The 23,398-nt window shown below is 32.3% G+C and overlaps 1 protein-coding gene across 4 annotated transcripts in view; it reads right to left on the bottom strand.

Moving 5' to 3' along the window:
* Window positions 1-23,398, bottom strand: part of LOC105430304 (uncharacterized) — an 85,272-nt gene that overhangs the window by 37,275 nt on the left and 24,599 nt on the right. The window lies entirely within an intron of this gene.

The following is a 23,398-nucleotide window of genomic DNA, read 5'->3' as shown; positions in this document are numbered from 1 at the left end:
TTACTTCCACGGTTTTATTCGCTGAAAAAAGTAAGGGCAAGAAATGAAATTACGTGGTTGATTTGAATTGACAAATTCTAACGTAAACTAAACTAAAGATATTTTCACGTTATTAATTGATCATTAATATTGATATCGTTAATATTGATATTTGTATGTAATAAATCGGTTTTTTTATACTGTGTTTTTATTTGCGAAACATTAATCAATTGCTGCACGATAAGAATAGAGTGTCAAATGACTGAATTAAATAACTGCGATTAGAATATCCATAATTCTATCCATAATATCAATGTTTTTCTACGTCTTAACAGATACATGCTTCATGGTAATATAAAATTTAATAACAATCGCAGACTAATGTAGGAATTTAATGCATAACGTGACGTTTCTAATTATTATTTCTTTAGCTAATTTGCATTGTGCATTTACATATCTATATTTATACATGCATATAAATGAAGAAACTTGAGCTACTGAATAAAATTGTCTTTCCTGCGGTTACGGAAGAAAGAGCTTTACATTTACTTGTATGTACAGCGTACTCAAAGATTGATCGATGACATATAATTCCGCCTTTTGATCCCGCCTCGACAGTAGTTATAAGATGTATTTTTAAGATGTGTTTATGATAAATGCGCTATCATCGAACCTGTATCTTAATCATTTTTATTCATAAAGATGTGTTAGAGGAAGGAGGATAAAAATGTGAAGATGAATGAAGAAATAGAAGAATGAGAAAGGAACGCGTAATTTGAAAATTGGCACGAAGTCATACGCGAAGTACGCGATAGTCACACACATGATTCGTGTGTGGTTTAACAGGAAGGTCACAAGTGCGCCAAAGTGTGGACAGCTGTCGCTCAGAGCCACGAACTTATTAACGAGACTACCGATCGGGACATTGTTTAGTCAGTTGCATTCGTTCGTATGTGACCGTAGAAGACGATATACGAATCCATTATAACGTCCAGTTTCTGAAGGAAAAAAAAAAAAAACGAATTTAATTGTTTTCTGGAAGTGATCGTTCACGAATTACGACATGCACTAGATACACTGAAAGGCGAAGGGAGTGCCGCAGTCGAGAAAATTGCTTACTTATAGCGCTAAATACTTTTTTATGTTTGCTTTCAATGAAGAGATTCGTACCTTTTCTTCTCGTAGTTGTTAACCCTTTCCAACCGAATTTTTCCCGCTGTTATAAAATTCTCTTTGCTATTCCAGGTTGAAAGTTCTTCGACGCGATACTCAGATTCCTGTTTTTAATAACTTTTACTAAAATTTTTTTAAAAAAATCTACTATAATAAATAAATCATTGAATTAAAAAAATAATAATTCGTGCTATTAAAGTTTTTTTTCAACATATGTGTACACTGGACAAGAAACATGTTAATAAGTATATGATGGAAATATAGAATGTTTTACGCAGCAAGTAAAAACGTTGACATGACATTTAATGGCGCGTTCGTTCACATTTTTTTTTTCACTAAATATGATTGCCTGATATGTTATCTTATGCCAAAATCGAATTCTCCATACTACAAAAATAGTTAAAGTAATGTTTTCATAAGTAGTTTTACCGTCATTACAGAAAATAAATGTCAAAGTATATCAAACTTACGAGATAAATCGTTGAATTAACAAGCTAATTGATGGATAACAAAGCTAATTCGGAATGATACTTGTACCGATCGATTATCGGTTAATTGGAAAAGTATATTAAGCGATAATGTCAGAGAAAGTAAAATATTTCGATAAAGAAACGTTCAAGAATTTTGTAAGATAGGGAAATGCAGTCAAGAGTTATTTCTAAAATTTTCCACGGATCGATCGTAATGATGGATATATTTTCATTCCCCACTTGCCCCAAATTTCATGCATGTTCCATCTAATAAAATCTCATTTTCTCTTTACATTACAAGAAGATTGTCACTGTTCATTTTTTATCTAAAATGTTTTCAAAATCTCATTATTGTCTGTTTATTACTAATGAGAATTTAACATGTATTTTGATTGAATATTTAGGCATTTAAAATAAATGACTCATATCATATATTCGATATTCGGTTCGCGCTTTGTCCCAACAAATTTAATAAAAATACAAATTGATAATAATTGCCTGAATGTTTTTATACAGTAATTAATTCGGTTTTGTTATTACTAAAGTAAAATTTGTGTGAAAACCGACAAACTAACGATAAATAAATTTCCAAAGTAACAAAGTTCACCACGTTGTAATTGTGCACTGCCGGGCGTCCGCTCCAAAAACTAATTACCCCCGCAAATTGTTAGGCAGCGCTCGTTTGTATCATTAACGTCGTTAGAGTCACCGCAAAGCGACAATAAATCGATCGCGAAACCGCCACTCGGAAAAATCGACGACAAACATCGCCGAGATGATAAATAAGCGAAAGAAAGGATTTTGTTGTTTGTCGGCCGCTCGAATCAGATTTATTTTAGTATACGGTTGCACGAGCGGGATATTATTTCCGTCCTACCCAATATAACTAACGACGTTCCCTTTTACAACCCTTCTGCCTCCGCGTCACCGGAGACAGGGCGGTTAAAGTAGATAAAAGTAATTTGCTAATGGATGCAATTTTCTTCATTCACGAGCGAGCATGCTGCGGCGACGGCGGTGGCGTTGGTGTGCGGTTTATAATTCCCCACGATTCTAATACAATTTTCGAAAGTCGCTCGCGAATTTCGCTCGACGAAAAAACCGCCGTAACATGGCCGCGAACACGCGACTACACCAATGGCGCGTCGACTCTCCGCGAAGTAATTACGTAATTAAATTACCCTGCTACGTTACAATGCGAGTTCGGTATATACCGATAGTGCATCTTGCAGCATATTGCAGCGCAATTCGTGGTTCGTGGCGCGCGCAAGCAACATAAACGTCGCACGTTGCGAATAAAGACGCGCCAATTAACGATGACAAAGCATCGACCAGTGCCGAATATAAGAGAAAATTTAACACAGAGATGCATAGCGCGCGCACTACATTACAAATTAGTTTTAAACGGCAAAAATAAATTTTTTTTCAAAGGGAAACGGGAAAAAAGATTCTCGATGAATACGCCACGTGAAGTAGAAATGCTGCGTACGACCCAATTTCGACGAGAGATTCAGATTTATATCTCTTTTCCAACATATTAATAAGTAGAAATTAATAAAAAAAAAAAAAAAAAGGGAGGGAAAAACTCTTCTGAAATGAAACTCGATGAAAATTTTTTGTCTGGATATTTTTCGATATAAGAATAATGAAAATAACGTACGGAATTTATCATAGATATCATTCTCGCTTTATATTATCTCTCAATATTTCCCATTGTATTAAAAATAATAGCCGGAATTTTCTGATGCTGCGGTAGTAAAATCAATAATGCGGTACACAGTATAAAAGGTTGCTTATAAAGCGGGCTGCGCTTTATTGAAATTGTCGATAGAACTGCAAATAACGGCGTCGTCGATCATTTGGCTCGAATAAACCATTCTGTTTATAACACCGCAGTCAGTTGTACATCATTTTGATATCTAATCACCTCGTATCGGGTAGTGTGTTGTGTTCTGTGCCGAGCTTCGCCGGATAGTTCCAATGCGCTTCCGCTTAATCACTCTATTACGATCTTTGTGAACTTCGTGTAATGACTACCGGCGTAAGATTGCAGCATCAAGAGAGTTTTTGCATCGAATACTGCATATAATTTTCTCATGTCGCCGGCAACCGATCACGTTCACGTTTCACGTTTGAAGGACGGAATATCTATCTTACATAACGTAAATTCTCGAACCTGTCAGAAAAGTCTTTTAAAAATACACGGTAGAGACGTAGAGAATTGCAGTTTCATCGTCACTGATCTGTCATACGACGTGAACTGATAGCGAAATAACATATAATCGGATATTTTTCCGACGCAATAAACTCTAATCTAGAAACCCCGCTTTGAATTACTACCATCAGATACTAATTCGTTACCAATGCCACGCGTCGTAACAACGATTCTGTTTTCCTTCTCTTTCTTCTTCTTCTTCTTAATAATTCTTTTTACCTTTTGCAGTTATCTAATCAAAATTCGCGCGGCCCGACAAATTTCGGCACAAAAAGAGTTTCCTCTATGCAGTCATTTAATGTGATTTATACTTACTCGGCGCGCTGAATTCTATAGATAAGCGCGCCGACCGCGAATAATGAACTAAAACAATGACAATGAGTTATGGTATCGAACTCAATTTCTCGATAGCGCCGCGAAGTGTAATGTTTTATTAGCTGTATGCATAATTGGAGAGGTCGTGCACGGTAGGCTGATCAATTAACGTTGATGAACGCGCGAGTTCGTTCCGTAATCAATCGGCGTGGTCGGTCTATTCGAGCAATTACTCGCTGTACTCAACATGCTCGATAGATGGATCGTAATGACATGGCTAGACTATTAATCAAGAAATTACAATAACAGAGTTGCGTGCAGCAACATTGCATACTACATATAGAGCAACAATTTGAGACTATTTGAGACCATAGATTAATTTCAATAAATGATAAAAGCCGCAATGTAAATGATACATTTCGTTTCATTCGATTCAAATCAAACGTTGAAAGCGGACACGAACGAGGAAAAAGATGTATAAAACGCAGTTTGTACGATAGATAGCACAATTATGAAAAAAATAAATAAAATGGATAAAAAGGTCTCAACACGAGAGAATTTCTTTCTTCAAACTCGTTGCGAGAAATAATTTACAAAATTTGTTGTACTATTTAAATAAAAATAAAGTGAAATCATATAATCCTCACGTCAAGAAATGTGAGATTTTTGAGATTTAACCCCTCAAATGGCGGAGCATCGTTTCGTCGTAATAAGAAACTTAAGGATATAAATTTGAATTTATGACTTCCGTTGTAATTAAGACGTTGAAGACGTATCGGTCATTATAACTTTGCGCGCTTATTACATATTGTTACCAAAAAGTTTGTTGTAGATATATATCAGAATATTCTCCGGTTACTGTTCAAAACTCGATAATAAAAAAAAAAAAAAAAAAAAAAATAAAAAAAAAAAAAATACAAAAATTGTTAAGTGATAAAAATTAACTTTTGAGAAAATAATATATCGTTTAGTTCATCGCGATACTTTGCTCAATCTGTTTCGTTTTACGATAAAATCAAATCCATCAATATTAACGAGCGTGTTTGAAATCCGTGTCGGTCGCCGAGCGATTTAGTTGATTGTACAGAACGTAAAACGGCCAATCGACTTTTCATATCTGGCAATCGACATTTATAACTGAACTTTCCTATGTGTAACACATTTTTTTCAATTAATGGCGAACTTTCCAGAAAGAAGCACTCGCTTTGATTGTGCGCGAGAATATGCTATGAAAGCTGGACTACATATGTTGAGACCATTCCAAACCGCCGAATGGATCCACCTCCGAGCGGTGAACGCTGTCTCTCAATTAACACGACAAAGTTAATTAAACGTCAGAATGTCGATTCGTCTCCCGTGTGCCGGAGCCTGTATTGAACGTTCATTTTACATCCTCTATTTCCTAGGCACCGCCAACATCGACGGTTACGATCGTCGATGGTTACTGGCTCTTTCGTCGAGTGCTGCAGTAACGCGATATTAAATGGTTTCTATTAAAAAAATATAACCGTTCTCTACCGACGATAAATACTTCCCTTATACTAGGGAATCGCACATAGAGGCTGCTTTACGTCGCGACGTAACTGCAAATTTAATTAATTCTGCAGAGAAAGTTAAATGATAATAAATACTTTTATATCAATTATCGAAGCTCGTAATTGAATCTTTTGTAATATCTTTCACCTGCAAAAGAGCAAACTGAAAGAAATCACAAATTTATGTCTAAATCGTATTTTTCAAGCGCTGACAGAAGAACACTCGTAACCTAGTAATGTTTCGAATTTTTAGAAAATATAATAAAATATATGACACAATAGAATCTCTCTATTTACATTCTATAAAACGCAATAAATTCATATCGTAAAAATTAATCGTTCATTTTTCGCTCGTTCGACAAAGGAATTTCGGTTTAAAATTTTTCAACGTAGCGGACTTTTTTTTTTTTAATGTTACAATACAATTCCGATAAACTTTCACAAGCCAGTAATGCAATATAGTCTTTTCTCGTCGGTAATTCAACCCGCGTATCCGACGACACGCGGCCAAATCTTCAAATTCTTATCGGACGTGATGTCGTCTGTAAACCAGATCCCAGACTTCATCCGCCAGACAAGCGATACGTCTCGACGGTTGAAAGCGATCTTGAGATGCAGACGCTTTGCGTGTCCTTCGTCATCATTCGTGGACATTTTTATGCCGTATGTGAGCCGCTCTTCCGGATGCGACAGCAAGTTTCGCTTTTGTTGGTCCTCGTATGGAGAAAGAGGATCCAGAGTGGAAACATCCGTGTATTCTACCGAGTGAAATGCTGCCATAGGTATAAAGCAATGCTACTGAAAGACCAGGTCTTTGCAAAAAAATAAAAGTGCTTCAAGAGGTGAGGATGTATATTGAATGATTTTACTCTAATGTCATAGAGTTGTAAGTAACTGTATGAAAGTCCAGCGATTCTTGGAAATTTATTTATAAGTGATAGCGTGTCATAAATTTAAAAAAGTAAATTTAGTTTGACGAAAGTAGAATAAAGTAACTGGCAACTAATAAAAATAAATATGTTTATAATAAGTACTGTTTAATAATAGAGATAAAAATATTTTAATCTTTAATAAGATTGAAATGTTGTTATATCTTAATATATCGCTTTGAAATTTTTTATCAAGAGTCAAATATAAAATTAATAGTTGTTGTTGATTGCTATGACATAATTACTATGATGTAAGTAGCTTTAAAAATAGCTTAGTGATATGAAAAATGATATAAGCAGCGTTGCGAATTGAAAGGAAGTTATTAGATAAGAAGTTTGATGAAGCTGATTTTTTCTCGAATATTTAATATGAACGAGCTTAATTGACGGAACTGATAACTTGAGTGACAGACCGGTTTATAGAATATTGGCATCTCAACTCTCGTGATATCGCTTACCGGTACGATCGATCTTTGTTTCTGTGAAGAATTCATATGAAAATTCTTAAAAAGAAATTTAGTACTACGGATAGCCGAGCAACGCGTTTGTTCTCTGGAATCGTTGATTAAAAAATTAGTAAAGATTATTGTAAACGTAGTATGCGACGTATGTAATATAAAATAACGCAACTAAAAATAAAAGAACGCAACTAAAGATAAATGTGACCTTCGAATAAATTTTCTACCGTTACAGCAAATGGTTTTGTCGATTTACGCAAAACGACGTGAAGTGATAATTATTCATCAGCTATAAAAAAAAGTAATTGTTATTGCTGCGACAAGAACTACCTCAAGATGGAAAATGGTTTCTCATGTTTTAATTTTTCCAATTTAAATATTTACTTTCTCAATTTTAAGTATAATTGGATTTTTACTAATTACAATTTAATACATTTAATTATCATCTCTTATCATTAAAAAAATTTTAATCGATAGAATCTCGTATTCCCATATCAATGATATACACATAATTGCTATTAATCTCTATACATTGATAACAATTATCAGTCACAAATATAAAATACATTGTTTTTTGCATAACAGCAAGTTTCAGTGAATTAAAATAGTAGAATAGAAAGAACCTTGATGAAATAGGTTAAGGCTACATTTTTGTATATTATTTTAATTAATATCTCCCGCGATTATGTTTTTAAATATAAACAAGAAATTATGAGAAATAAAAATATTTTTTTTGTATTGCAAGAAAGCTAGAAACCTTTTCTAGTTTTGAATTTTTCGATCAACCTCGTCGAGATAATACCAGCTTCGATCGTCTTTATAAAATACAATTCACATTAGTCACATTCATTGATCAAATGCAACGTTGAACAGAAATATGAATGCGGGCCAAAGGATTTATAGCTGGGAATCAACCGACAATACGTGATATTTTTGCACTTGAAATATTAGCGGCAAAATCGTCAGCGTTTTAATCACGGCATCATCAAGCAGCGATCTAAAAAGCGAAAAACGAGGATCGTGCGAATGTCTTCGACGACGATACTACAAAAAATATATATGATCAAAGAAAGAACATTCTGTCACAAAACGCGCTCTGGCATTTGACGGAATCTTTGTTAGGATAATCAGATAAGAAAATGTCACAAAGTCTCGCCAGGAGATGTCGTCATTTTCCACGGTTGGAATATTTATAGCGAATTAATCTTTTTTTCTTCCGTTCTAAGCCATGTAATTTTTGCATCAATCCGTCCAAACAGAGATCGGCATGTAAATTTGGCCGCCGCCTACCGCGATAATAATCTTGTAACTAGCTTTTGGGAAAGCACGTTTTTCTTTTTTTTTTGGCGACCGCTGTTTGGCGAAAGAAAAAGAGAAAGTACGATCAAACGAGAGCACGTCTGCCCACTCTTCTGCACTCGTGTCGAGACTTTTCTGAAGCTCTTCCAGTCGAACGTTCACGACGCCCGTAATTTCGTCCAGCTTCTTCTTTTTTCTTTCGTTTTATTTTCTCGACGGGCTCGGATAATCCAGCGCGCGCCTAATGCGGCGAGCAGGTTATGCCGTTATACGCGCCCACGCGTACGACGATTTTTCGGGGCTCTTACCCTCGTGCACGCGGGGGTGGCGAGCACCTTGTCGCATTTTTTTACGCGCGTCCGACCGCCCACTATTTATTGTTAACAAGCATTATGTTTCCTGATGAGCGCCCTGGGTCAAAGATTCGTCGTTTACATGTAATTTTAATACTTATGCGATTCAATTCGGGAAAAAAAAAAACATATTGTTATATCTTTTACGCGTATTTCAAGTCCAGAGCAGTAAAAAAAAAAAAATTTCACAATACATGAATCATTTAAAATCATGAAAATGCAGAAACTTGCTAAAAATTTTGCAATTGCAAATAATAAGCAAAAATATATCACGAGTTATAGATTTTCAGTGTAAATAAATAATCAAGAGTGATGAGGAAATAGTTTCTGAGATATTATCGAATTAATTCGAAGAGAGTTTCAGGAACTTGGAAACGTATAGATCGTTTCGTCGAATGGTTAATCTCCACTAGTAGAAACAGTGGAGAAACTTGACTGCATGACTTAACGTTACACGCTATCTCGCGTACAATTATAGTTGTTAACAGCTGAAATTGTACTGAGGTATTGCGTAATAATAATAACGTGATACAGGATATATCCACAGTAGTAAGCATATTAAATACACACATGGAACACGAATTAATCAAAACGCATTGCGCGATGTAACTGTGATTGCATTTGTTAATTATGAGTTAGGAGCGCGCGGAGAGAATACTCGAGTTGCAATTTAATCTCGTAAATTGTGCTCGCGTTGCTCGATACACCGTAGCGTAACGTTTGACTTTAATTAATCAATATCTATTTTCAAGCGGCACTTATCTCTTTTCGCGAGATAAGTTATGTTTTGCGCGTACGCTGCAAATGAGCGAATTGTAAATTGCGTAATATAAAACGACACAATAAATTGATTCCTCCGCGCCCGTAATGCAGGAGAGGATATATCAATATTGACACAAAGGATACTGATATATCTGAATATAGAGAAGCTCCAGCACCAAGTACACTGAAAGCTGATACGCCAGAGGGATCTTCTATCACGAACGCATTCTAAGTATCTGACCAAGCGATTACTATGCGTGCTACTTTGATTCCTGGATCAGTGATCCAAGGGATCCAAGGGAGATGTTTCGTCTGCCGAAGCTATATCCGAAGGAGAATTTCACGTAGGAGAATTTCCACCCGACGGATTACGTATATTGCGAACAATGCGCGCTACACACGTTGAGAATTTCTTAACATGGAAACGGTTTGTGTAACAGTTCCTAGCTAAGACGACTACTATACGTTATGTTTTAGACACGCGTGTTTTACTATGTATACTATTTGTGACGGCATTGCGAACTTTTTACGTTCTTATCGGTAATAGGTAATGAAATACTAAAAATAGCTCGAGTGAACAAAACAATTCTAAAATAGAAAGAAAGATAAAACATTATATTCTTAACACTAACACTATTGACACGATTTGCTGTCAATTACAAAAAGGAATGATTAAGATTATCTTAATTCTATCTTCACGTTTTAATTCGTCAAGAAATTTTGCTTAAAATATTATATTCATAAAATATTCATTTCTTTGTCAATTTTTATTATTTTCGATTCACATCTTTTAATTCATTTGGAAAATACAACAAATTAGATGCAAACTAATTTGCATCTCATCATCTTCTAATAAATTGAAAGTAAGCGATCATCGAAATGGTAACTGACATCGTTGGTAATTGCGTCACGACTGAACGGATTATTTGCAAATAACTTGCGTTCTCTCCCTCCCTCCCCTCTCTCTCGGAGCAAAATCTCAATTCTCACAGGCAATTAAAACTTTCGCCCGAGTTCGACTCCGTCGAAATTGTCTTCAATTAAAAGCGAGCGCAAAACGCGAGAGAAAGCGAGACGACAGATGGAAAAATATCTTTTTCCGAGTGTTATCACGCGTGACACGATGCGACGCACGAACGAGAAATTTTTCACGATCCAATGCGTCACATGACTTTTTAAACAGCGCAATCAGCGCTTCACGAAAAGTGCACCTCTCGTGACTTCCGATCTCATGAAATTCGACTCTCGTCGATTATTTTAATAATTCACATCATGAAAATCTTGGATACCTCGACGCATCATTCCTTATCTCGACATTTAACTTAATTGAGAAAAATAAATATTTCATATTTTTAGTAATTATGCCACACTTTGGTTTTCGAGAAATTTAATTTAATTATAAATGTATTATATTATTATAACACTTTTTATATGAAAGGGTAACTTCGGGGAATAATTAAAATTAATAGAATCTAGATATTTTTATTCATTCGATGTATAAAATGCCCCCAGAGTATTAATATTGTGCGGTGTATCACAGTCGTTTTCACAATTGCGAAAAAGGGCTTTTATGACGCGAAAAATCAATAAAAATCGTTATAAAAGAACATAAATGAATAAATATTACATAGCGGATTATTAGTTTTATTTTGGTTCGGTGTTTCGAATATATCGATACTCTCCATCGACATCTGACATCGGAGGTATGTATACCAATGGCGTATTTCGCATTTCGACATTTCCCAGAGGCAGTCGCGAATAGCCGTACGAATATAACTCATCATGGAAATGAATTCGCGGTACAACGCGCGGTGGATTATTGCACGGGGGGGGGTAATTTCACCGGTCGGTAAAATGAGAAGCGTACAAAAGCGCGTTCGCGCTGAATACTGGGAAAACACGTTGCAGCATCAATTGCATTGCATTCGTATAATACCGGTGCTTTTTAGATCCCTTGTCAAAGAATATTATTCAGATAGTCTTATTAACGTGCGCATTTTATTGCTGCGTGGTCGAATGATTCTTGTTTATTACGAGAAAGCGCGTGCGATGCAGCTTCATAAGAGAAACACATAACACCGCGTAGGGGCTTGTTCGAGGGGTTTGCTATTTTGATCAAAATCTTATCTTTTCGCGAGATTACGAAGTAAAATACGAGCGTGCAGTCGCGCGTCAAATTTCAATGCGCGATTTGAATGCATTTTTATATCGCAGGCATTTTTAATAAGAGGAAAGAAATAAAAAGCAAAGTATTGATGAAAATAAAAGAAAGAAATATAAAAGATAGGAAAAGTATTGATGATAAAATAGGAAGTTGAGTAGACGTGACATTTGCATAAAATTCTATTAGTTGAGAAAAATAAAAAGGTACATTATTATTAGATTAATTTATCTTGTTATCTTAATTATCTTGTTTATTAGTAGAGACATCATAGGATTTGTGTCATCGCATTTCTGGTATCGACAGGTACGAGCGTTGCCAAGTGAAGTGATAATGCTGCGGGATACAGGAAGAGAGATAGGATAACGTTGCGGTAGGACGAGAGAGAGGAGGGGAAATAGCGTGGAGGTTGCGGTAGGACCTCGGACCTGTTGCACAAGAAGAGAAAGCACTCTCGATCGTCACGAAGACAAATAATCTGGAGAACGAACGCATAGATGTCGAGCAAATCACAGACGTTTCTCATATACTCTCGTCAGATTTGATAACTGATCTAATCTAGCAACTGAAGATCAGACTTTGAGTCAGTATTTTTGTAAAAATTATTTTCGCGCCATTTTTCAAATATTTATTTAAATATTTTAAAAAACTAAGATTTTAATTCAATATTTTAATTTGAAACACTTCCCCTCTATTGATAAAAATAATAAAAATATATATAATAATGAATATATATATTTAAAAAAAAAGTTTAATGTTTCAAAGGCTGAATTAAATGGTAAATAAAATCATAAATAATCATACTAATTGTATTTTGTACTTTGCAGAAATAAAAATTCATGTATTTTTTTTTTTATAGAACGTATAGACTTACGCATTTTAAAAAATTTATAGTCATTTGTAAATGCACACACACACACACACGCGCGCGCGCGCGCGCGCGCGTGTGTGTGTGTGTGTGTGTGTGTGTGCTTTCATGTTAAACAAATAATCGAGTAAGAAGATATATGCATATATATTTTATAACGATTTTTGATCAACATTGTATAATTTCAAGGTACATCTCATAACTACTTAACTAATTAAAAAAATCTATGTACTATGCATTATTCATAAAAAAAAGACTCTTTCTTATTTTACAGTCAGATGTATAAAACAAGTATTCTTAGACTTTGAAAATAAAAGTCCTTGTCTAGCAACGATTTCCAAGCAGATTTGTTCTAATTGCAGATTGTGCGTCGCGTGTCAACTTCGACAAGTGACAAATTCTATGATCGACACTTTACGCAATCGTTCTACGATACAGATACAGATAAAATAAAGTCATGCACATATGCAAACGCATGCAAGCGGATGCGCGCATGCAAGAGTCGCGCAAAAAGAAGTCGCAACATAGTTGCAAGGTTATTTTAAGATGCAAATTGCGAGCGGTTAAAAACAAACGATCGGCGTGTCGTTAAGATATCGAAGAGCATGCGAAACGACCCGAAGTGTAATTGTCCATTGTCCATTTCGCGAGGCTAAGATTGTGTCTTATCACCGGAAGAAATAGCGCGCGAGAGGTAGACAATGCGGGAAGCAGATAAATCTTGTATCTCTTTTAATACAAGGAATATTTTTGTATTTTACCTCCGTAACCAATTACGACATGTTTCTATCTAGAGAAGTCATTATTTTTCTCATGATTTTTATATAGATTGTTGCGTTATAAATTAATTAATTTCCGAGAAAACAGTGTGCGATAGTGCGATAGCGCAAATATATATTTTATTTTCTTCAGCCTCTCTCTCTCTCTCTCTCTCTCTCTCTCTCTCTCTCTCTCTCTCTCTCTCTCTGTCTCTCTCTGATATATACTCTCCAGATCTTCGTGTACACGCAACGACATGTATTAATTATTTTTTTCCATTCGGTGGGCGAAGATTCCGCGAATGCAAGTGACGCAATCGAGATAGTTGAACATAATTAAAAACGTAATATCCTAGGTAAAGGACAGCGTAATCACGATCGTAGAGGACTGAGTTTGTCGTTGAGTCGCGTCACTCGTGTGCATCCACCGAGATTCTCAATGGCGACTCTTGACAGGAAAAATCTCCGATAAGGATTATCAGAGATTATTTCCTATTTTTCCGTTTCTTTAAGTAGTCTCTCGACATGTGCTATTTCAAATATATCGTAAAGATTAAAGGTAAAAAATAGGTTGACATCGCCGATAACACAAAGAAGCGCAATCAGTTCTAAATTATCTGTAAGATATAAACATCTAATCTATATACTTTTAAATTTTTACTTCTTTAGAAGATTCGTAAAAAAAAATTCTGCACGATCGGTTAGACCAGATTCAGATTTTTCAAGCGGTTAAACTGCTGACTACCGTTGAAATAAAAATGTATCAACTGCACACATTTAAAAAAAAGTTATATTAAGATGTATTCTGATAAGATGTATTCTGATATCTTCTAAGCGGTAAGCAATTTTTGATTACGAATTAAACTGCAGTTCTAAAAGACTTGGCTCAGATACTCAATCTGAAAATACCGCACTCGTATTTCACGTTCGCGTTCGCCTGTACGCACTTGGTAATAAGTGACAATTTTCCGATTGACGATGACGACGAAGACGATTATTAAGGTCACCATGAAGTATACGAGAGCGAAAAAAGGAAATAAAAAAGAGGGAACTATATTTCCACCGTGTAGAATTAAGTCCGATTTAATTTCTGCATCATAATATTCTTTGAAACTCACTTGCAAACGTATGTAATAAGCACTGCCTGATATATTTCTTCGATCCAATATATATATATATATTTGAAAGCGTCATTACGTATTATAACGCTAAATTCGAGTGAAAAGACGCCACTCTTCGCGGCGTATTTTCGCAGAGATACTCGGCGAACTAAAATACGAAACGCTGACACGACGGGACTGAAAATAATGCAGCGGCCTTGCGGAGATCTTGATCGTGACCTTGCACAACTTCGCTGCCGCGGAATAACCACGACTGCTATAGTAAATATAGCAGTTAAACATTTTACTACCAAATAACTAAAAGTATTGAAGATGCTGGAGCCCATACCCTGACCGTATATATATTTATCGTTAAAAGCTCGATCTGCGTCTTACGCATACAACGCATGCGGTCTTCACGTTACGAAATTAGAACTCGAAACTTGATAGGATCACATTTAAAGATGTAACAATAATTATGTTGGTCTTATTTTTATTTAAAATTCTTAATACCCATTAATATCTTGAAAATAATATTACAATGTATTTTAAATCAACATTTTGGTAAAATATTCTTCAAGTACATAATGTTCTTAAAATACTCTTTAGTGAAATTCGTTATTAATTAACTAAAGCAAAATGACCTTATATAATGCATTTTATATGTAATTAAAATGATTTGAAATTCATATTAAGAATTAAGAATTTAATATCCATATTAAGTATTAAGTATTAAGTATTAAGTATTAAGAATTTAATAATCATTAATAAAAATATTTCTGTTTCTCAAGATCTAACTTTGTCAGTAAAAGCAGCTTCTCACTTAGCAGAATAGCATTAATTACGCAATTACGGGCCCTGTCGACGCACCATGATACTTTGAACAGTGGTTAAGTAATGAGTTTACGTTGCCTAAGGTCTAAGTACAAAGCTGGGATTGAGTTGTTCGTGGTGACATTTGAAGCGCAGTCGCAGACGCGCCCGCATTAATGATGTTGAACGTATAGTAAAGTATTATAAAACATATTATAAGAACTTTATCATATCGATATAAAACGCCATGTATTTTTACTAACATAAAATACAAACTTTGCTTTCTTTTAAGAAACTCCAAAGCCAATTACGTCCACATGCAGCGCGGAAAAATGATATCAAAGAGATAAAAGAAAAAAATAAAAGCTTGAAAGATATATTTTTAATCAAAATGGAATAATCTTGAAATGTTATTTTTGCGAAATATTTCAGAATAAACAAAATTCTAACTACGATGTTGAAAAGGTTTTTAAAGTACTACACTAAAAATACATCTGTTAGAATAATTAGAATAATTTTTAAGATATTACTCTAAATTGTAATATTTTTTGCGATTGCATATTTTTTCAAATTTTCTCTCTTACGTCTTTTAATCTTTTTCTTGACCTATTTAGATAATTCTGGGATTAAAATTTACAAGTATGAAATGAATTACATTTGGTTATTGTATCGTTACAATCGTCCGTATCTTCCCAAATTCTTTTTAAAAATATAAGATTTGATTCTTCCTTTTCTGCAGGAATAAGCGCTTTTTTTGCTATTGACTCGTCCTCGACCGTGCAGGAATGCATATCGTGGATTGACGAAAATAGTTCGTGATGGCATCCAGCAAATATTCACATGAGCCCCAAGAAATTATATTCAAGGCTATTCGCACTAAGTCGACAGATTATAACGTACAAAGTTTTAATTATAAGTTCGACAAAAATGAAGTAAAATTTCTTAAACGGCTTTTTTCCTTACTATTACATCAAAACACGAAATGCAAAGCGACTATAATATCCATGGTAATCACAGTACTATTAAAAAAAAATTGAAAACTCAACATTATAAAAATAAATTATAAATAAAAAATATTACGTATCGTAGAATAAAATTAAAGCCCCATATATTATATATGCCATTCATTTATGCAATCTATTTTCTGATCTTTTAATCATTCCGAAACATTTGCTGATGATACTTTGAATTTCACGAGATTATAATTATTGTAACAATATTATATAATACAAAAACATTATATTAATGTTACGTTTATTAAGCCATTCTCAACGATATGAAATTTATATTCAATCGTCGAACGAGCGAGGCGGAAATTATTAGTCTCTACGTTCCCTCGAAGTTCCGCAAGTAATTAATTAAATAAATTAACATACGTTGGAAAATACTCGGTGCGAGGTAACGGGTAGAAGAGAGAACATAGTTCGCGAATGAACGAGTTCCCTGCTCCGTTTACCATGCAGCCATATTCGCCCACTATTGATTAAACTAATTAAAATCAAGAGAATCTTGTATAACTTGGCTTTATGAGAATCCGTCATTTTCCATTATTCTTCATACTGTCATTAGATATATACAAAATTCTTTAATCTTGTAGTATCAAGTTTAAATTAGACATTATACGAAATTTCTGTAATCATATGGTATAGTATCAAGTTTAATGTACTGATATAAAATTAAAAATAAAAAGAGATAGCTGTTTCAATATACATATACAATATAAATTAATTTTTAGTTATTAATAATTAATGGTTATTATTGATTATATTGGTTATTAATAATAACTGAGATAAAATAAGTTCTTCAAAAAGTGGAAAAAATAAATTAAAATTTTTTTAGTTATTTTTGTTTAAATTTGTAACAGAAAATGTAAATAATATAATCGAGGGCATCTTACTTTTTTCATAGCCTTGGAAGCAAAAATATGAAACTCTTTCAGAAATAGGGTTTGCACAAATAAAAATTCATTTGAGATTGCCACGTTCCTTAATTTTTTAATATAAAGCAAAATGAAAAAGATGAATGCGTCACTTAATTAAACTTAATCAAACTTAATTAAACTAACACAAGAAAGCTAAAATAATTTCTTCAGCTTTGTAATAATTATATTTTTAATATTACTAAAAAAAGCACATATTTATTTTTATAAGTATATGAAAAAAACATGCAAAATATAAAAAATATTAACAAATTAATTCAAATTAATTACTTTATAGTTAAATCTAATTATTTAAATACAAATACCATTATGAATTAGTTATTTCTTTTTTGATTGAAATATATATGTCAACATGAAAGAAACAATAAAATGCAATAAAATAATAAATTTTCGGAAAATATTTTTCATCATCACAATTTTGGAATATCAATCGCGAAAGCTTGCGGACGCAAATGAGTTCCTTGAAATAAATGTACATTTACGATGATCGAACGCAATGTATCGCAATGTATCGAATGGCGTAACTTAGCACTGGAAAGACCAATTCATATTTGCAGTTCATTCAGAAAATGGCGATAGGTCACATGTATCATGAAAATGATGCGTGATTGTATGCATTACCCTTTTTTTGCCAAATATACTCAAGACAAAAAGAGGCATTAGATGACACAACTGATAAAATCGGTTTTTTTTAAGTTCATTGATTGTATTTAAAACCAGTTATTTTATTCTCAAATAGTAATATTAATTATTCATATTCAAAATTAAAAAAGAACATAAAAAAACAATCTTGGGTCTTGTCATTATACATATAAGCTATACGTTTTTATTTTTATCACAGATCTTCCAATTGTATTATCTAATTACTCAATTATAGTTAGTTATATTTATATATATATAGATACAGAATATCTGATAATCATATCAAATGCTACTTTATTTATTGATTCTTTAATAAATATATCAATCTTTTTTTAGAAAAAAATCTTGATAAATCCTATTGGTTTTCGATATCTTAACAACTATAATAAAAATTATTTTTAAGAGTTCCAGTTAAATTATTCTACTTCTTCTACTTCTACGTTCTACTTCTCTTTTCTTGCCTAAAAATATTTATGTTGGTCGTCTTAAGTAATATTAATGTGCGACATACTAAAATTAAATGAGAAATTTTACTTTGCAGTTAGCAAGAATTTAATGACATATACAGCGTGCTTTTTTAACCACGTAAAAAATGTCTGTGGTTTTTAGCCTTCACCTCTGAATATGATTACAGCAAAGGCTTGAAGGTCACGTATCTCACAGGCAATTTCGGCTCGAACTGACCAGCAAAGCCTAGCAATAGTACAAATAGATTCAGACAATGACTGTGAGTATGAATGAACTGCGAATGAGCGGTAGTCAGCCTTATAAATCGACCGTTCAAGGTCTCCTTGCTCCGAGCGCTATTCAATTAATTCCGAAGTAACGTTAACCCTTTCACCTAGCCTTCGCCAATCAGCATATTTTTTTCTTCATTCGTAATATACAAATATGTACTTTTACGAGTAGAATTCTGATACGAGAAGAATTCTGAATTGTTGCTTTAGTTCATAGACAGTCTTAAACCGTGATTTAAATCACTGGAAGATTGAAGCAGAGAATTTTAAACCTTATTTAAATTACATTTCTTATATTTATATCTCAAAATTTGTTTTACGTTTATGTCTAAAATCTTATTGAAAATACATAACTTCATATTTACATATCATAATTAATAAATAAAATTTCAATGGTAAATAATTATTTATTCTGACTTGTTGCAACACGCGATAACAATACATGAATAATTTGTCATTATTTATAATTTTTACAATTGGCAATGAGAATCTGATTCTCATTGCCCGTTTACTCGTATCTAATACCGAGAATCATCTCATTAATATTTTTACAATTGTTTGAGTCAGATATACTTGATACTGTGATTTGTTTATCCGTGAGGATCTGATAAAACTCATGTTTTTGACACAGTTATATAAATCGATATTTTAAAATGGGAACAAGTTTCAGTACGAAGACAGTACGAAGATAAAAGAGATATTTATCACACATAATGTGTCTTGCTTTACGTTGCTTGATTTACGGAAGATATCAAATGTTCTTGTTTCGAAATACTGATATAAAGAATCTGTTTGTTTTTAATTATTACATAAGCCTCCAAATCAGAATCAAAACAACAGCATTCAAAAAGTTTTCATAGAAAAAAAGTTTAATTTATGCATTTTTCAGATGCTTTCTAGAAAACAATTTTCTTGAAAATTAAATATCTTTTGTGATTATTACATGATGAAACTATTCGTTTTTTTTCTGATCTAATCCGATTATGGAATGCCAAAGATAACATTAATGTCGAGTTTGATGCTGGAAATACACAGTTGAAGTGAATAGCCAGTTTCGAACGGATACTTATATCTCTCACATCAGTGCGTATTACATAACGAGCAGAGAAATGAATATGCTAAATCGCGTTGAATTTTGCCAACGACAGAGAAAGAGAGAGAGAGAGAACAGATCGCCGACTTGTGAGTATTCAAAGATCGCATCTTACAAAATATCAGAAATATATACTAGTATTCTCGTTTGTTGATTATTAAAAAGCATGTAACATAAAAATTGTACAGGTATGCTAATAAATTTGACATTTTCGAATATCCGATCCTAATACGCGTTAGATCCGCGTTAAGTCCAATTCGAATTTTTTAAATTAAATTATCAGGATTTATAGATAAAAAAATGAAATTTATGGAATTGAAATTTATAAAATAATATAAATCAATTTATTTTTTTTGTGATCAATTTGTTTTTTTCTGAAAGCAATACTGCATAGGCGATAGGATTTTATTATGATGATTTTAATATGTGAGCGAAGTAGCAAACAACAGAGTATGCAAGCAATGTTTTATATTTATTAGATCGATTTCACAGGATCGATAGGTGGGACGACTGAAAGAGTAAGGCGCAGGCGATCATACATGAACATTGCAATCGAAATTATTTTCAACATATACAGGAATAAAGTCGTAAATGCAGGTAGGCTCAAATTTGCAAATCAAAAAGCCTTAAAGTATGATTTGCAAATATCCCCAACCAACGTACGTCACGAATAGCGATCAGTAAATACATAAATTACAGATAAGTATGCGAATTATCTGTAGTATCTTTGGTAACTTTATAACTTGTAAAAAGTGAAAAAAATATTTACGCAATAATTTAAAAAAGTAGAAAAGCTAATTATCTTGTTAAAATTAATAAAATAGATATTTTAATTTTGTATTAAATACTACTAAATACTAAAACTTGTTGAAGAAAATTATTTTGATAAGTAAAATTCTAACGTACTAATAATTTTTAATAAATCAATAGTCCAAAATTAATTTGCTATGACAAATATATGAATTTGTTATAGCAAATTAATTTGCTATATAACCATTATGTCTTTACTTATGTGTTTGCCTGATTTATGATTATTATTAATAATCAAGATTGAAAAAGTACCGAAAATTATATCGAGAGATACTGTATTTAACAAAAATTATTTTATTATTTTATTAATTCTGATTTTTATGATAAATATTAATATAAATATTTCCAATAGCCAAATTATGTTAATTCTGTAATCATTCATTATTATCTTTCATATACATTAGGACCTAATTAGTTTCTTGTTCGACCTTTATCCAGTTGAATCCTTTATTGAAATATACAATTATTGACTAAATCACCGATATGTCTGTATAATTGTCAAATATAATGCTAGTACGACTATATACCTTTTGCTCTTTGACCTACATCTCAAGAACGACATAGGTATCATTAACGTTATTATGTCGTTCCTTATAAAGGTCGTCGAGTTGGTTTAATTCGTCATGCCATCAAGCCATGGATTCAAAACCATACAGAGTTACATCGCGTCTATCTTTATACGATAAATCACTCGTCTTGTTCGTAAAATTTCATCGAGAAACGGACAAACATGATCGCTCATCAGATTTCCATGAGATGTGCTTTAACATGAGTGACTCAATAATTTAAAAATTTATCGATTATCTAGATATCATAATGTAGTATCACTTTTTGATGTAACTTCTAGCTATGACAAGCTTAGGTCAATCAAAACATAGAATGCATTCTTTTGGATTTTCGATCGAAAACACGTTTTTTGCTCATGATTTTTGCTCCTTCTATAAAATTCGACCGATATTAATAAATTTCACAAATAAACAAATAATGTATTTAAATATGTTTACAATAAACTAAAAATTACAGAATAAAAACATAATAAAAATTTGTGATAACAATACATTTTTATATTCTTTTTAGCTACCAAACTTACATATGTTTTTCTCAGAACTTTAAAAATTTTAAAGATAAGAGACAGTCACATTTTCCGAGAAAAGTTTTATCTTATAGCTTTAGAAACCAAATGTAAATTACACTTGAAAATTGGAACGGAGGAATTTAATTGCAGAAACATTTAAATAATTATGAAAAAGTACATTATTTGCAGTTTCTCGTTTTTATAGATAATTCTTAAACTAAACTAGTAATAATTATACTTTATAATATAAATTCTAGAATCTTTTTTATAATAAATAAATAATCTACGTAGCATCTAACTCTATAAAAGAACTGAATGTATTAAATTAGATTAATCTCGAATACAATAAAATCCTTAGTTTCACACAATAATCGTTAATCACGTAATTTCCTTTTTAATAGCTACCAGTTCTACTTTTCTACAATCGACATTATTCTCACGTGTGGCACGTGAGTTATCGTATTTTCAACGCTATTTGTACACAAACTTATCAGTTCCGAAAATGATATGTATTAGTACTGGTTCAATAAAAATGTCTTGTCATACAATCGTACTTAATTATTAATCCATCCATTATGCCATCCTTAAGCATAATATATGTGATAACATTATTATTATTCAAATAGTAAATAAATAATGAGAATAAAATCAGTTAGCAATTTATAAAGAAACGTTTCATATTGTATTATGACCACAATAAGTAAAAAGAAGATGGCAAAAAATATATAAAATTGTAGAACTTTAAAAAAGCAATAAAATTAATGCTCTTTTGTTAAATTATTCATGATAGTTTTCTTTAGGCTAGATTTAACATAAATGTATGTGTTGGCACATCGTAGGGTAAAAAAAACGGAAGCACAGATTGCAATAACATTTGAAAGACATGACCGGTTTTTGGAAATGCCGTCGTAAAGTTTTTCGATCGATTTCGAAAGAAAACGAAAGGTAGATAGATAATACTCAAAAATATAGCGGAATGCAAAAAAAATGAGACATGGTGTCCAATATCGTACTTATAGTAAGAATAAATCACCACCGAAATCGTTGAAAGAAAGATAACTATGCATATATGAATAAATTTATCCAGGTACGGTAGTCCATAGGCAGTCCGATGACAACATCGATTATATATACTTAGATAAAGCAAAAGCCAAGGACTTATGTGCCAATGAAATACGCAAATCATAAACACCAATTTGTTATGTTGAATAAATTGCCATGTATGTATGTATATAAAACAGTAATATATATATATATATATATATATATATATATATATATATATATATATATATATATTAAAAAAAGAAGCTAACATTTTTGCATCTCCTTTGCCAACGAGAAATCATTCATTATAACATGCTCATATACAAAAATTATTATGTCTATAATAATTTTTCTATATTATGCATTATTGATATAGATGATATATCAATAGAAGTTTTTTTAATAAAAAATATTAATACTATAGATAAACTATTCATTCATATTAAAATTACATATTAATTTCTCTTATCATTCCTCAATATTTGATTAAAAAAAAAATCTTTATAAAAACTGTCTCAAAATTGATAGTTTAACTTCGATCTTAACTTTCAAGATATTTTATATTTAGATATGAACAATTGCAATAAATAATGAACTGTCTTAAGACATTCGTAAGGAAAGACTAATTTCACATTGATCAAATAATGCGTCATTAAATTAATGATCCGAGATTCAGAAATATTCTCCATTTGGATGCGATTTATGGAGCATAAGTGGCGTCGTGAAATCAATATACATCTCATTATCATTCATTATATATATATATTTACAAATAATAAAGGCTAAAGGTAAAACAGTAAAATCATCGTTCGTTACATCTTTGTTCGGAAAAAAAAAAAAAAAAAAAAATGAAATCGTAATTAAGCT

The sequence above is a fragment of the Pogonomyrmex barbatus genome, unplaced genomic scaffold, assembly GCF_055798465.1.
Source record: "Pogonomyrmex barbatus isolate J1 unplaced genomic scaffold, ASM5579846v1 scaffold2, whole genome shotgun sequence".
NCBI lineage: Eukaryota > Metazoa > Arthropoda > Insecta > Hymenoptera > Formicidae > Pogonomyrmex > Pogonomyrmex barbatus.
This window is presented reverse-complemented; position numbering and strand designations above follow the sequence as displayed.